The 13,970-nt window shown below is 38.4% G+C and overlaps 1 protein-coding gene across 12 annotated transcripts in view; it reads left to right on the plus strand.

Moving 5' to 3' along the window:
- Positions 1–1,076: 1,076 nt before the first annotated feature.
- LOC107178950 (zinc finger protein 474) overlaps positions 1,077–13,970 on the plus strand; it is a 61,959-nt gene continuing 49,065 nt past the window's right edge. For 4 of the 12 annotated variants that reach the window (XR_006216332.1, XR_006216335.1, XR_006216336.1 and 1 more), the window contains exon 1: positions 1,083–1,254. The gene's annotated coding sequence lies outside the window, so the exon portion shown is untranslated. Of the gene's footprint in view, positions 1,255–13,970 lie in introns of all 12 variants that reach the window. The other 8 variants (XR_006216338.1, XM_015539621.2, XM_042982717.1 and 5 more) reach the window with 6 other exon arrangements.

Below are 13,970 nucleotides of genomic sequence, written 5' to 3' on the forward strand. Positions count from 1 at the left end.
CGTTTTAGAATCTTAGAGGTTAGGGTTTTCCCCCCTACTCCTACTCTTAAGGAACATTTGGCAGAATATTTCCAACATCATTATCCAGTAACTACTACAGTTAACATTTGGGGTGTCTGTTCTTTGAGTCAAGCATGTGATTGTGCACACACATGCACAGAGTTTGATGAGATTGTAGTATTTCTTCTGTTTTTCAGCTTCTCTTTTCAAAAATATACAGCAGCCTTTTCCTGTGTTTATAAACTGTTTTACCTCCTGAGCTTTAGTGCGTACAGACTATTTCATCATAGGAATGTACCACAATTAGCTTAATGTCTCAGAGTATTTTTAAATACGGGGCTTAAACAAATAATTATTTCAGATACATTCTAAAATGTTTTTAAAGTTGTTTGCTATAGTGGCATCTGGGTAACTCAGCTGGTTAAGTGTCTAACTCTTGATTTCAGTTCAGGTCACGATCTCACGGTTTGTGAGTTCGAGCCCAGTGTTGGGCTCTGCACTCACAGCATGAAGTCTGCTTGGGATTCTCTCTCTCCCTCTCTCTCTCTGCCCTCCCTCACTCGTTCTCTCTCTCTCTCTCTCTCTCTCAAAAATAAATAAACATTAAAAAAATAAAGTTGTTCGCTATAACTTAGGACACATTAGAAAATAAACTACCCATAACTTCTACATCTTATATGTCCTTCTACATGTACTCTTTGAGAGCCATATTTGGAGAATATCCATCTCTGTCTTTAAGAGCCCAAGCTTCCTCAGTATACATGATGCTTTTTAAAGACCTTAGAAAAGATCAGTAAGATAATCAGTAAATTTTGTTTCTTCCTCCTTGGAAAAAAAAAGTTTCCACTCCATTCCCACTCTAAGAAGAGCCTTGTGACTTCAATTCATGCACCTCTCTCCTTGTTGGATGCTTAGTCCATTGGTAAAGTTCCTGGAGTCACCTTAAAAGAAAGCTGAAATCCATACCTATTTTACTGTTGGTTTTCCAAGTTCCTTCACCCCTTGTTGTGGATCTTTCCAATCCGTTACTAGAGAACTCAGTCGTATCCCTTTTGTTGACAGGTTGCCAGGATACCTCTAGGTGACAAAGGCTGGGGCTCCCCTTTCAAGCAGCCGCACACACTGTAAGAATTCTTGCAAGAGGGAATGTGAATCCTGGAGCTAATTCTGCCCGTTTCCACCAGCCCCCTCCCTGAGGGGCTTAGCTGGCCGTGCTAAAAGCCACAGTAGAAAAGTGAAAACGAATATTACAAGGTGAGGCTCTCTCTGGGAAGGCATGCTTTTTCTCTGTTGTCTAACAAATCAGTCTCCAACCACCCCTTTCAACTAATAATAGATTCTTATTTTAGGTAATCCTGATCTCCACTTCTGTCTCACTGTTATACTCACTGTTATACTCACTGTTATTCTCTAGTGAAAAAGCAAATACTTTCTCACTAGAGAAAAGGAATCTAAAATAAAATAATTAATGATTGAATAAAAAAGACAAGTACTGCTACACAAAATAACAAATATCATTTTACTTTATTGGATGATGCTGGCTATGGATTACGGATTTTAGTGGCTAAAAGAGAACCAAATTCCATTGGAAGCAATAATAGTATTTAAACCTGTAATTATTTAAAAATAATTTTCTTCAAAGAAAGGTAGAAAAAATACATTTTATGTTAATCTAGGATTGTATGTGTATTAACCAAATTATCCTTGAAAGAAAAAGGGGTGATAAAGGCTATAGTTACTCAAATGATTTGGCAGATTTTTTTATTGAGATGAAATGTACATGGAGAAATGTAACTAATCTTAAGTTCTTAAATTCAAGTTTCAAAGTCAGTGGGTTCAACAAATATATATATATATATATATATATATATATATATATATATATAACCATGTAAACCATCACCTTAATCAAGAAATAGGACATTTCTATCCTCAGAAAGTTTCTTCATATCCTTTCCAGTCAATCATCTTTCTGTGAGCACCCATGTTCTGATATCTATCATTAAAGAATGATTGGCTATCCATGAACTTCATATGAATAGACTCACACAGAGTGTATTCTTGAATCTAACTTCTTTGACTCAGCGGAATGTTTTCGAGATCATCCCATATTTCTATGTGTATTACTGGTTCAATTCTTTTTATAGGGGAGTGTTAATACATTATAGGATTATTCCGCATTTGTTTACCTATTCTCCTATTCGTTAATATTTGGCTTATTTCTAGCTTGGGTTTCCTATAACTAAAGTTGCTTATATCCATTCTCGCACAAGTGTTTTGGTAGACATATTCTCCTGTTTCTTAGGTTCAGACCTAGGATAGAAATTGAAGGTAGATGTATGTTTAACTTTATAATGGGGAAATGATATGTCGCTATGGTTATCATTTGCGTTTCCCTGACTAATGAAGCTGAGCATTTTTACGTGAGCTTGATTGGAGACTGGTATTTTGCTTTTATTAAGTTCACATTCTTTGTTCCTTTTAGAGACTTCCTTTCTTGTTTATACCATCTTTACCAATGTGTAACTCACATCCAGTAATATGTGCACATTTTAAGTACACAGTTTGAGGAGTTGTGACAAATGATTACATCCATCCACCCACCAATTATATCAGTATGAGAACACGTCCATTAATGTTTGTAGTGCAGTCTCCACCCACCCATCTGTCTACCTGCGAGCAATCACCAATCTATTTTCTGCCACTTGCAGATCAGCTTTGCCCGTTCTAGGGTTTCATGTAATATTTTAGGGTAATATTATAGGGTAATATTGCAGGGTAATACTCTGCTGTGTGAATATTCCATAATTTGTTTACTTGCTTACCTGTCGACATACACTTGTGTGGTTTCTTAAATTTTTCACCATTAAGAGCAGAAGCTGCTTTAAACATTTGTACATGTCTTTTGTGGACATATGTTTTCACTTCTCTTGGGTAATTATTTAGGGACAAATGTCCATGTCAGTAAGTGGGTGTAGGCTCAACTTTGTGAGATTCTACCAAACTGTTCTCCAGAGTCTTTATGTATTTCACAAGCCCTCCCAAGCATGTAAGGGAGTTCTGGTATTTCTGTATACCACTAACACTAACACTTAGTGTTAGCAACCTTTCTAATTTTAGCCATCCTATTGTGTAGTATTTCTGGTTTTAGTTTGCATTTTGCTAATGACTGACAGTTAATGATGTTGAATTTTACTTCATGAGCGTATGGACTATTTATACTTTTTCTGTTGTGCAGAGTTTGTTCAAAGCTTTCGCCCATTTTTAAAAATTGGGTTGTTTGAAATTTGTTCATAGATACATGTACATATATTATGTACGTGTGTGTATATATATCATATATATGTGATATAAATCCTTTTCAAATATATGTCTCATAAACATTTCTTTCCAATCTGTAGCTTGGCTTTTAACTTTCTTAATGGTGGTTTTTAAAGAGCAGAAGTTTCTAATTTATATGAAAGAAAATTTTGAATGCTTTTTCTTTTAAGTTCAGTGCTCTTCTATGTTTTGTCTAAGAAATCTTTGTATCTATCGAGGTCATGAAGATATTCTCCTAATTGCTTTCTTCTAGAAGCTTTATAGCTTTTATACTTGTACGTTTTATATATTATAATTTTTATATTTAGTTCTCTGAGCCATTTTGATTTAAGTTTCATGTGTGGTGAAAGTAAAGAGCTGATATTAGCTTTTCCCTGACATGTATCCAAATATTCCACCACCTTTTGTTTAAAAGATTTTCCTCCCTCCATAAATTGCCTTAGCATCTTTGTCAAAAATCAATTGACTGCATATGTGAACCAACCATATATTTATCGACTCTCTTCTGTTACATGAGCCCATTTATCTGTCTTTATTGGCATTGTTAATTTTTAATAAGCCAGCTCCTCTTGGCTTATAAGCAGTGCAGCACATACTAAAAACAAATATACAAGTGGAGTCCTTCCATGACTTCTTGCCAGTGGAACTATGCGCAGGAGTTTGAATTAGGTTAGACATTTTTTTCTTGCATGCTGTAGAAATGTTTCCCTTGGAAATAATCTGATTTTAAGTGATTCTTTAAGAAAAAAAAAATATCCAGTCAGGAATGTATTCAAGAATGATAATCCCAGACAAATATAGATTTTTTTTCCAATGCATTTATACCAAATGATACATGACCTTAATTTTCATTCATTCATTCAATAATTTGTTGAGTGTCTACTATATTCCAGGCACTGTTTTGGACAAGAAAAGATGGAAGGAGAATATTTCATAAGTTCATAAGTTTTGCAAGGAAGTATTATTTATAATCTCCACTCTATTGCCTATTTAACAGCATATTTATAATTATAATTACAGAGAAAAAAATCTTTGGTGAAATAAACATCAGATTAAATGTCTTCATACATTCCTATGAATTGACAGAAAAGTACCAACACTCAAGTGTTTACAAAGGTACATCATTTCCTCAGGTTTTCCAGATGTGCTGTCACTGTCAAAATATATCCATTCCTCTGAGCCTCAGATTGTAAGCTCTCATTTCTGTCATTTGCATTTTTCAGCTTATTTTAGAATTAGAATTTCATATATGATTTCTAAGAGAGATTTCTTTGCAGACTGGACCTTAATACAGCTCTATGTAATATCATCTAAATAATTTCCCCAGCTTCTCTGGTGAATGAAAGATTTTCAAGAATATATGCAATTCTAAAAAACAAAGCAAAACAAAACAAAACTGTAAGTAGTGAAGAATGCAAACAGTTCCAGAACACCCTTCCTGAGGAAGCAGGTGATGATTCCTGTGGAGTCTTTTTTTTTTTTTAATGTTTATTTTCATGAGAGTCAGAGAGAGACAGTGTGTGAGCAGGGGACGGACAGAGAGAGGGAGACACAGAATCCAAAGCAGGCTCCAGGTTCCGAGCTGTCAGCACAGAGCCCAACGTGGGGCTCGAACTCACAAGCTGTGAGATCATGACCTGAGCCGAAGTCGGTCACCCAACCAACTGATCCACCCAGGCGACCCTCCTGTGGAGTCTTAAAAACACAGCAGCATTTCCTACATATCATAGCGTACAAGTATGGCACTACACATAACACACACCATGTTGGGGCAGCAGGGAGGGAGAATGTACGGGAAGCAAGCTCTTGAGAGGTGGAAAGCAATGGCAAGCTGCAAATAGAACGTCCAGAGTGCAGTGTGGGCGAGAGGTTTTTTTGAGAGAAGATGCTACAAGGAGTCTGATGCAGTCCTACACAAGCAGAACTTGGTAGAGTTCTGGCTGCACTGAGTGCTCTTTTGTGAATTCACACTGATTCATGGTTGGATGTTTCACTGTTAAAATAAAATGGAGTCTCATTTGTATGCTCTAATTCAGGAGTGCTCAAACTTTTCCTATTAAATGCCCAGATAGTAAATAATTTAGGCCTTTTAGGCCATATGCTCTGCAGTTGTGGGGCAAACAGAGCCAAAGTTAAACACGTAAATGAATAAGCATGACTCTGGTCCAGTAAACCCTTATTTACAAAAAGAAGTAGACAGCTGGCCAAATTTGGCTAGTGAGCTGTAGTTTTCTGACCCTTGTCTAATCTTCATTTCTGATGAAATACCTTCCAATTTCATACATTGGCCTTTAAAGGCCTCTGGCTTTTAAACAGTTGGCTTTGGAATTTTTCTTCCTCTGAGTGCCCCATAGTCTGTAGTTCTCTTCTAAAGAAATATGACTTCCAAGGAGAATAATTAAAGTTTGAAAGTCATCTGCACTCAGAATGCATGTGATCAAGAGAGACCACATATAAATGAGCTCAGCTCAGGAAAACCAAATTGTCAGATCTTTCTTCAGCTTTCTGCCTAATCATACAGCACCCAGTGCCTGATCTCGCTAGTCATATATCAGCTCTATCTATCTATCTATCTATCTATCTATCTATCTATCTATCTGTCTATCTCCATTCTTGGGGGAAGATCCGAGCCATCGATGTTGTTGCTCATTAGTTAAGAAATAGTCTTTGCCATGAGGGCTTGGTCCAGCACATAGTCCTTGGCTGGATTCTCATTTCCCTTGGATTCGGTAGAGTTATACTTCTAAAGCTAGAATACCAATTCCTAATTCCTTGAGGATTACAAGGAACAAGGTTTAGAGGCCCAGGTATCTCCAAGACTTGAGAGAATACCACAAAGCTGGCTGTTAGCCCTTCCTTTCCAAAGTTCCTGTTAATTGTATTTTCACCCCTCTATTTAAATAGGTTTGTTTCTGTTTAAAATTTTATTTTAAAGTTTTAATATAAAATCAAGCTAATTTCATTCAGCTCGTTCAGCATTCAGTTTATTTGGTTGGCACCTACTACGTGCCTAGCGCTAGGAATATAACTGTGTAGGGAGAAAACAAGTCCCTAATGTCTTGGAGTTTACATTCAAGTGAAGGAGACAAATACTATACAAGTAAATAAGACAAAAATATAGTAAGTGCTGTGAAGAAAATAAAGAACAATGTCACTATGGTGGTATCTGTGTCGAAAATGGGGGCAGAGGTACATGTGTGCATGCGTGTGTATTCTGTGTGTATGTATATGCATGTATGTGCTCATGTGTATCTCTGCATGTAGGGGGGGTGTGCGTGTGTGTGTCAGTATGTATGTTTGAGAAAGAGAAAAATTACTGGAAAAGGTGTAGTCAGGAAGGATCTCTTTGTTTTTTTGTTTTGTTTTTACTTAAATTTTTAAAAATGTTTATTTATATTTGAGAGAGAGAGAGAGAGAGAGAGAGAGACAGAGGAAGGTTGGGGGAGGGGCAGAGAGAGAGGGAGACACAGAATCTGAAGCAGGCTCCAGGCTCTGAGCTGTCAGCCCAGAGCCCAATGCAGGGCTTGAACTCCCGAATCACAAGATCATGCCCTAAGCCAAAGTTAGACGCTTAACCAACTGAGCCACCCAGGCGCCCCTGTTTTTCTTTTAAGTTTATTTATTTTTAAAAGAGAAAGACAGCATGCGAGCAAGGCAGGGGCAGAGAGAGGGGAACAGAGGATCTGAAGCAGGCTCTGCACTGACAGCAGAGAGCCCGATGCGGGGCTTGAACAAATGACCTGAGCCAAAGTTGATGCTTACCTGACTGAGCCACCCAAGTGCCTCAGGAAGGATCTCTTTGAATTGACAATATGTAAATAGAGAAAATGTGAGAAAACTTTACAAAGAACTGGGGGAAGATTCCAGACATTTGCACGAGGATGTGCAATGCCCCTTTCCAATCCCTCCCCTAACCTACCCTGGATTGAGAAGGAGTTTGGATCCTTTGAGCACCTGAAAGGTGAGCATGGATAAAGCCAGCACTGGCAGGAGAGAGTAAAGAGAGACCAATCAGAGACTTCAAGAACAACCAGGTCACAGAGCGTCTTCGTGGCCAAGAGTTTGGAATTTGTCTTGAGAGTAGTGGGACAACCATGGAACATTCCATCTAGAGAGGTTTAGGATCTGTTTTGTGATTTAAGGAGTCGGATATGACTGTTCTGAAAAATAGAAGCACAGGGTGGTTGTTCACCAACTACCGCTGTTCACCAACTACTGACCCATTGCCACTGAGGCACATCTGTTCACCTGTCTGGCAGTGAACTTAATACCTAGCCATATCGACGAGAGATGTGGAAATGTTTCCATGTGAATTAATATAATCTCACAAGGGGTTATCCAGTATCCAAGGGGTAGAACTTTGATGTGACACTGGTGTAAAAGAATGTAGGAAAGGAGGTGCATGAAGATGCAAAAGGCAGAGAGAGACAATAGGAGGCAAGAAAGTGAGCAGGAAGTGTAAGAAGATGAGCAGAGTGGGAAACGATGTTTATTTTTCTGCCAAATCATTATTAGACGATCATACGGGGAATAAAGAAATGCTAAATGTTGTTCTAGTGTCTACTAAGGTCGTGCCTTTTACCCTTCCTCTTGCTCTCTTCTCCCCGACCCCTTATAGCCCACACAAGTCCACACTAAGATCGAGAACCTAGTTGGAGAGCTGGGGCAAAGGAAAACACCCTCGTGATCATTTCAGCCTGAACTCCCCACCACTGGGACTTCCTCCAATGCAAAAGATACAATCAAAGGTTATTTTAGTAGAATTACTGTGAAATGAACAAAGAACAAACTGAGAAGTAATGAGGATGGGAGAAGAAATAAACAATTGGAGATGGAGTCAGAATTCAATTTCCAGCCAATAATTGTCCTTATTAGTACCATCTGACCTGATTACAGTCCAGCATATCATTACCAAATAAGTGTTAGATGGATCCTGGCATGGATTCATTGCTAAGTGAAGATTCTGACAGTGATTCTCAATATATTCTCTGACCTAGAAAGAATATGTGTAGAGATGTGTGTGCGTGTGTGTGTGTGTGTGTGTCTATGTTCTTGTGTGTGAGCATTTGGAAGCACAGTGCTCAGTGACGTGATAATAAATATAGCTAATAAAATTCCAACCTCTTGCTAAGCAAGTATATATATTCATTGGAAGGACAGAAATATGTATATTTAATTTGTGAAAAACTATTTACATTATGGATCATTTGAAAATCATAAATGTGTAATAAGAAATTAATGTTTACATTACTTGAATCATTTCATGGCATTTTCCCTCAAAAATACCAAATGATTATGCAACATTAGGGTAAGATAAATCTTGGATTGTTTTACCTACTCAGTTCCAAGCGAACCATCCTATATATGAAACACATGACATTTTGATCAACAAAAATTAAAACCATATTTTCCTCTTCATAGCCTGTTTCCTATGTCAAATACTATGTCAAGTGGAGTTTAATTATTTTAGCTATTACCATATTTCTGGGGAACAAGAAATTTCCAAATAAATTTTCAACAGAGACTCCCAGGAGAAGCTTATTGATAAGTAGCATTGGAATACTGTTCCAGCTAAAATTACTTAACTGGACACTGTCCATTGCTTTCCTAAATAAAATAAGGTCTTTTGTGATTCATCAACAATTTAATTATCTTTAATGTGATGGCATCTATTTCAATGTTAATTTTATAACTGGAATTTTATAACTAACCAAAAAGGACCAAGATTTATAGCCTAAAATCGTCATTATTCTGCATGATGTACACAGGACAGGTTCTAAATCTCTGCATCTTCAAATATTGACTCCATAGCATCTTGAGATAAGTCAGCCTGTTCTATCTTTTTGTATAAATGTGGTCTATAAGATCTTAGTATTTGAAAAGTCAGAAAACTAGGAACACTATGGAATGAACAAATAAATGAAAACCAGCTTAAAACATTTAAATGGAAGCTTCTAGGAAGAACAGTGGTGGGGGGTGGGGGTGGGCGGTAAGTAAAGCACTGAGAAATTGCCAAAGCTCACTGAAAGCAAATGGGGATTTGGCTAAGTACATCCCAGCTGCACTTGCCCATCCTGAGATCCAGGGTAACAACATAGTTCTCAAGACAGAGAAAAAGGGAAAAGCTTTTTAGATAAAAAGCTTAGAAGGCACATGACAAATTTGCCTAATTTGTCTTTTTAGTGGAATAGCCTTTCTGGAGAGCACTTCTGGGCATGCAAAGTCAGGAAAGGGAAAAGAGGAGAGACTAAGAGGATCTTCATGATGTCTCTTAATGGTCTCCCATGGATGGAAGCTGATGGAGTTCTCTGATGGAGTTCTCCTGGGAGCTGGGGTAACCACAGCCATCACAGAAAACCCATATAGGGAAAGAGCTCTCCTAGACCCTAGGACTAGGGACCCTATGCTTGGTCTATCCATTCTGTAGGAAGAGAGGAGAATGACATGATTTAAATAATACTGTAGGACTAGTGCAATAGTTTTGTCCTTGAGGGAAAAGCCAAGACCATCAGCGGTCTTGTTGAGCCTCCGATGACCTCCAGACTTCTTACTTTGATAAAAAGATATGCGTCTTTTTCTTTAAGTGACTGACGGGAGTAGGATTTTCTTTATGTTCAGCGATGTTAAATCTTTTTTTTTTTTAATTTACTTATTTTGAGAGAGACAGAGCTCAAGCAAGGGAGGGGCAGAGAGAGAGTGAACAAGAAAGAGAATTCCAACAGAGCAGACTCAGCACTGTTCGCACAGAGCCTGCTGTGGGGCTCGAACTCACAAAACTGAGATTGTGACCTGAGCTGAAATCTAGAGTCAGACACTTAACCGAGTGAGCCACCCAGGTACCACTGACATAAAATCTTAACCATACATAATCAAAGTAAACATACAGTAAAAATTAGCCTAATTCATGGCTGGAAGGGTAGGGCTATTTTGAAATATCTCTAATGAATAATGTGTTATTGGTGGTGGTGGTGATGGGAACACAAAAATTATGTCACAAAATATCTGTTCTGGAGTCTACTGCCAGAGGCAGCATTCTGCGCTGAATGAATTATTAAATAAATCCAGGTCCAGGCAGGCCTTCTTACCACATCCAAGTGCCTGAGACAGTGGTGCATTTATTAGAAGGACACATGTGCTTGGAAATACAGAAGAATCTAACAACTAGGCCGCAGGAAGCACAAGACCTACCTGTTCCAGGGGACTTACTAGCCAGAGAGTTGAGTAGAATCTGTTCTCTGGCCCAGACACCAAAATAATTAGTAGGCAATTTTTCATAAAGTTTCAGAATTCTAGAGGAAAATCGAAGGAACTTCTCAACCAAGCTCTTTTGATTTCTGCTGAGTAGAGTGATATTTCCCCATTGGGTGTTCAGCTTGATGTTCATCTGGTCTCTTTCTTGAATTGTTGAAAAGTCTGAGGAGAACTAGAGACCATAGCCTGCTTCTCTTTTTAAGAAAGGTGGAGAGAGAGGCCTGTCCACAGTCGGGCTTGGCAAACCAGACCTCGTCATCGCTTTTCCACCTGTGAGGTGACTGCTTCCTTTCATACCTGACATGATTGACAGGGATAACGTCTGAATGTAGTTTTCACTTCTAATTTGGAACATGGCGGCCCAAGCTTCTTCTTGTATCTGATAGGAATACCATGACGTTCCAGGAGCACAGATATTCTCTAAACATAGAGTAAGATGTAAAGACTAAAGAACGTCACGTGTCTTCTGTGCCCACATAGCACTGTCAGCTCCGAGTGTCCTGTCATCAGCCTGTTCCCAACTCTACTGTCTTCCACCCACAGTCACCCCTGTCCCCTTTATTCTGCCTTCCTCTTAGGTATCATTAATTTGTTGTGATATGTCACTCTCTCTCACTGACCTCTCTGCTTTAGCAACCATTACTGTTACTTTCCCCAAGAGGGGAATGTGATTGGATCCGTTCTTCTTTTCATACCACACCATTTCATAGACTTGTCAGTGTGCTTACAGATTGGCAGCTTTTTGGCCAGCACCCAGCTCTGTTCCAATCTGCCCTGATTGGGGATGGGGAGTCGAGTCACATATTTCATACTGATTTGATCTGATAATGGGAGAGAATGTGCTCCTATATTGACTTTTCAGTATTGCTTTCCTTTGCAGGATTGTAGGTTGGAAGGTCTTTGAATAAAATGTGAACACAATATGATTTGAGTTGGCCGAAGAATAGAAACTTTGGAATCCCTCAGAATATCTTAGTGAAAGGAGAATGATTTCAAAAATCTATAGTTAGTCTCCTAATTACATTTTCTCACATGCTGAGTTTATGAAAATATGGAGAAGAAGACAGGCATTAAAGCCATATGGTGACAATTATGATAACATACTTACCATCTACCACACTTCATGCTAAGCATTTTATCTTACTTTTAATCCTCACGATAACTATGGAAGGTGTTATTATCCCACTAAACATAAGATGTAGCTGAGACACTGAGAAGTTACATATCCCAAGATTCCACAACTGATAAGCATTTTGGAGCTAGATTTCAACTGGGTCTGAATTTATAGGAGGGGTACATAGAAAGTACTTTGGAGTGGAGACTAACAGAGTATTACTTGAGTCTTTGCTATAAGCTACTTTTTCTGCTTTTGTTCAGCAAATAAGACCTTACCAGTGGATTTCACAGTTAGCTTGAAGTTTTTTCCACAGATGTGATAGTGGCAAAATTAAGATCTAAATGACCAGATCCCAGGCCACACAGAAGGGTGAATGTGAACTGGTATAACACCCCAAAGAAAGATGCTCTTTGAAATAGTTTTTTTTTCATTTTTTTAACGTTTATTTATTTATTTTGAGAGAGAGAGAGCACAAGCAGGGGAGGGGCAGAGAGAGGGAGAGAGAGAGAATCCCAACACAGAGCTGAACTCACAAACTGTGAGATCATGACCTGAGCTGAAACCAAGAGTCAGATGTTTAACCAACTGAGCCACCCAGGTGTCCTGATTCCTTCATTTTTTAAATTTCTGTCTAAATGCAGCAAAATTCTATAGCAAAAATTTGCTTTCTTGTCCAGAAGTATTTGTCAGGATTTTTAACAGAAATATTTAGACATATGTAAGCTACATAGAAACATAAGGTGGGACATGGAGGAAACTATTTGAAACAACATTAAACAGATTTTTTGAGAATTGGAGGAAACCTACAAAACTGGCTTTGTGTATTACACATAGTCTCAAATGTTAGGTGCACATCACATTCTGTAAATCAAAGCGATCTATTTTCCTACTACATGTTTGCCTTTAGAGAAAATTCTGCGATGAATCCTTTTAGGAAACTAAAGAACTTCCTTTGGGTAGTCCTTAGATATGAAGTGTTGATATTCTCCAGATTTCGTTATTCAAGATCTTTTTTCAATCATGTGTTGCATGTGTTATAAGAAAATCTATAAAGGGTTCTCATTTCCTATAAGGCAATCAGATTTCCTGAAATTAGCTATAGTGCTTTTCATAATTTGCTTTCAAATTACCTTTCCTGTTACTTAAATCTGTTATTGATTATTTTTCCCCTCTGCCTTTTCACCCACGTCTTACTACCCATCTGCACACACACACACACACACACACACACACACACACACTAATTTACCAACTCATGTATACACAACCATTTACACACACCCATCCATTCACACCTATCCACACTTCCCAACCACTCACACTCATCTAAATGCACATGTGCTCTCATATACATACCACACTTAGCAATTCATATCCGTTCACACACTCACATATGTCTCTACACTCACATCATACCTATCCATTCCTTTATCCATACACCCACATCCGTTCACTCATACCCATGTACAAACCCACACTCATTCACTCATATCTATCTACACACTCATATACACACACTCACTATCAGCTCTCCACGTTCCTGCACTCACATGCCACGTTCCCACCCACGTACAATCCCACCCATCTGCTGACACCCATCCTCACACCCCCACCAGCTAATATTCATCTACACACTCACACTCATGTACCCACTCACCCATACACACACACATCTCCTCACACCTAATTACATACCCGTCTGCTTATAGGCATACACACACTCAAACGCTTCCTCCAGAAATCTTCACACGTGCCATACATATGCCTGTCCTTCCCGCCGCAAACCAAAGTCCCACAATTCTTCAAGCACATCGTACTCTTTTAGATTCCTACACCTTTGCATATGCCTCTGTCTTTGTCAGCTGGAAATGTCTTTCTGTCTTCCCTTCCTATCTAAATCCTCTCCTTCTTTCAAGAGCCAGCTCAAATGACATTGTTATTTTATGCACAAATGTTCATAGTAACTTTATTTGTAATAGGCAAACTATAATGATCCCAAATGTTCTTGAACAGGTAAAACAAATTATGGTACCTACATACCATAGAATCATACTCAGTCATTAAAAGCAGCTAATTATTGATACCTACAGCAACTTAGATAGATCTGCAGGGAATTGCCCTGAGAGAAAAAAGCCAACCCCAAAAGGTTCCATTCAGCATGATCCCATTCTAAAAAAAAAAAGAAAAAAAAAGAAATTCTAATGTTTGTTTATTTTTGAGAGAGAGAGAGAGAGAGAGAGAGAGAGAGAGACAGAGTGCAAGCAGGGGAGGGTCAGAGAGA

This window comes from Panthera tigris, chromosome A1 (genome assembly GCF_018350195.1).
Source record: "Panthera tigris isolate Pti1 chromosome A1, P.tigris_Pti1_mat1.1, whole genome shotgun sequence".
In the NCBI taxonomy this organism is placed as follows: Eukaryota; Metazoa; Chordata; class Mammalia; order Carnivora; family Felidae; genus Panthera; species Panthera tigris.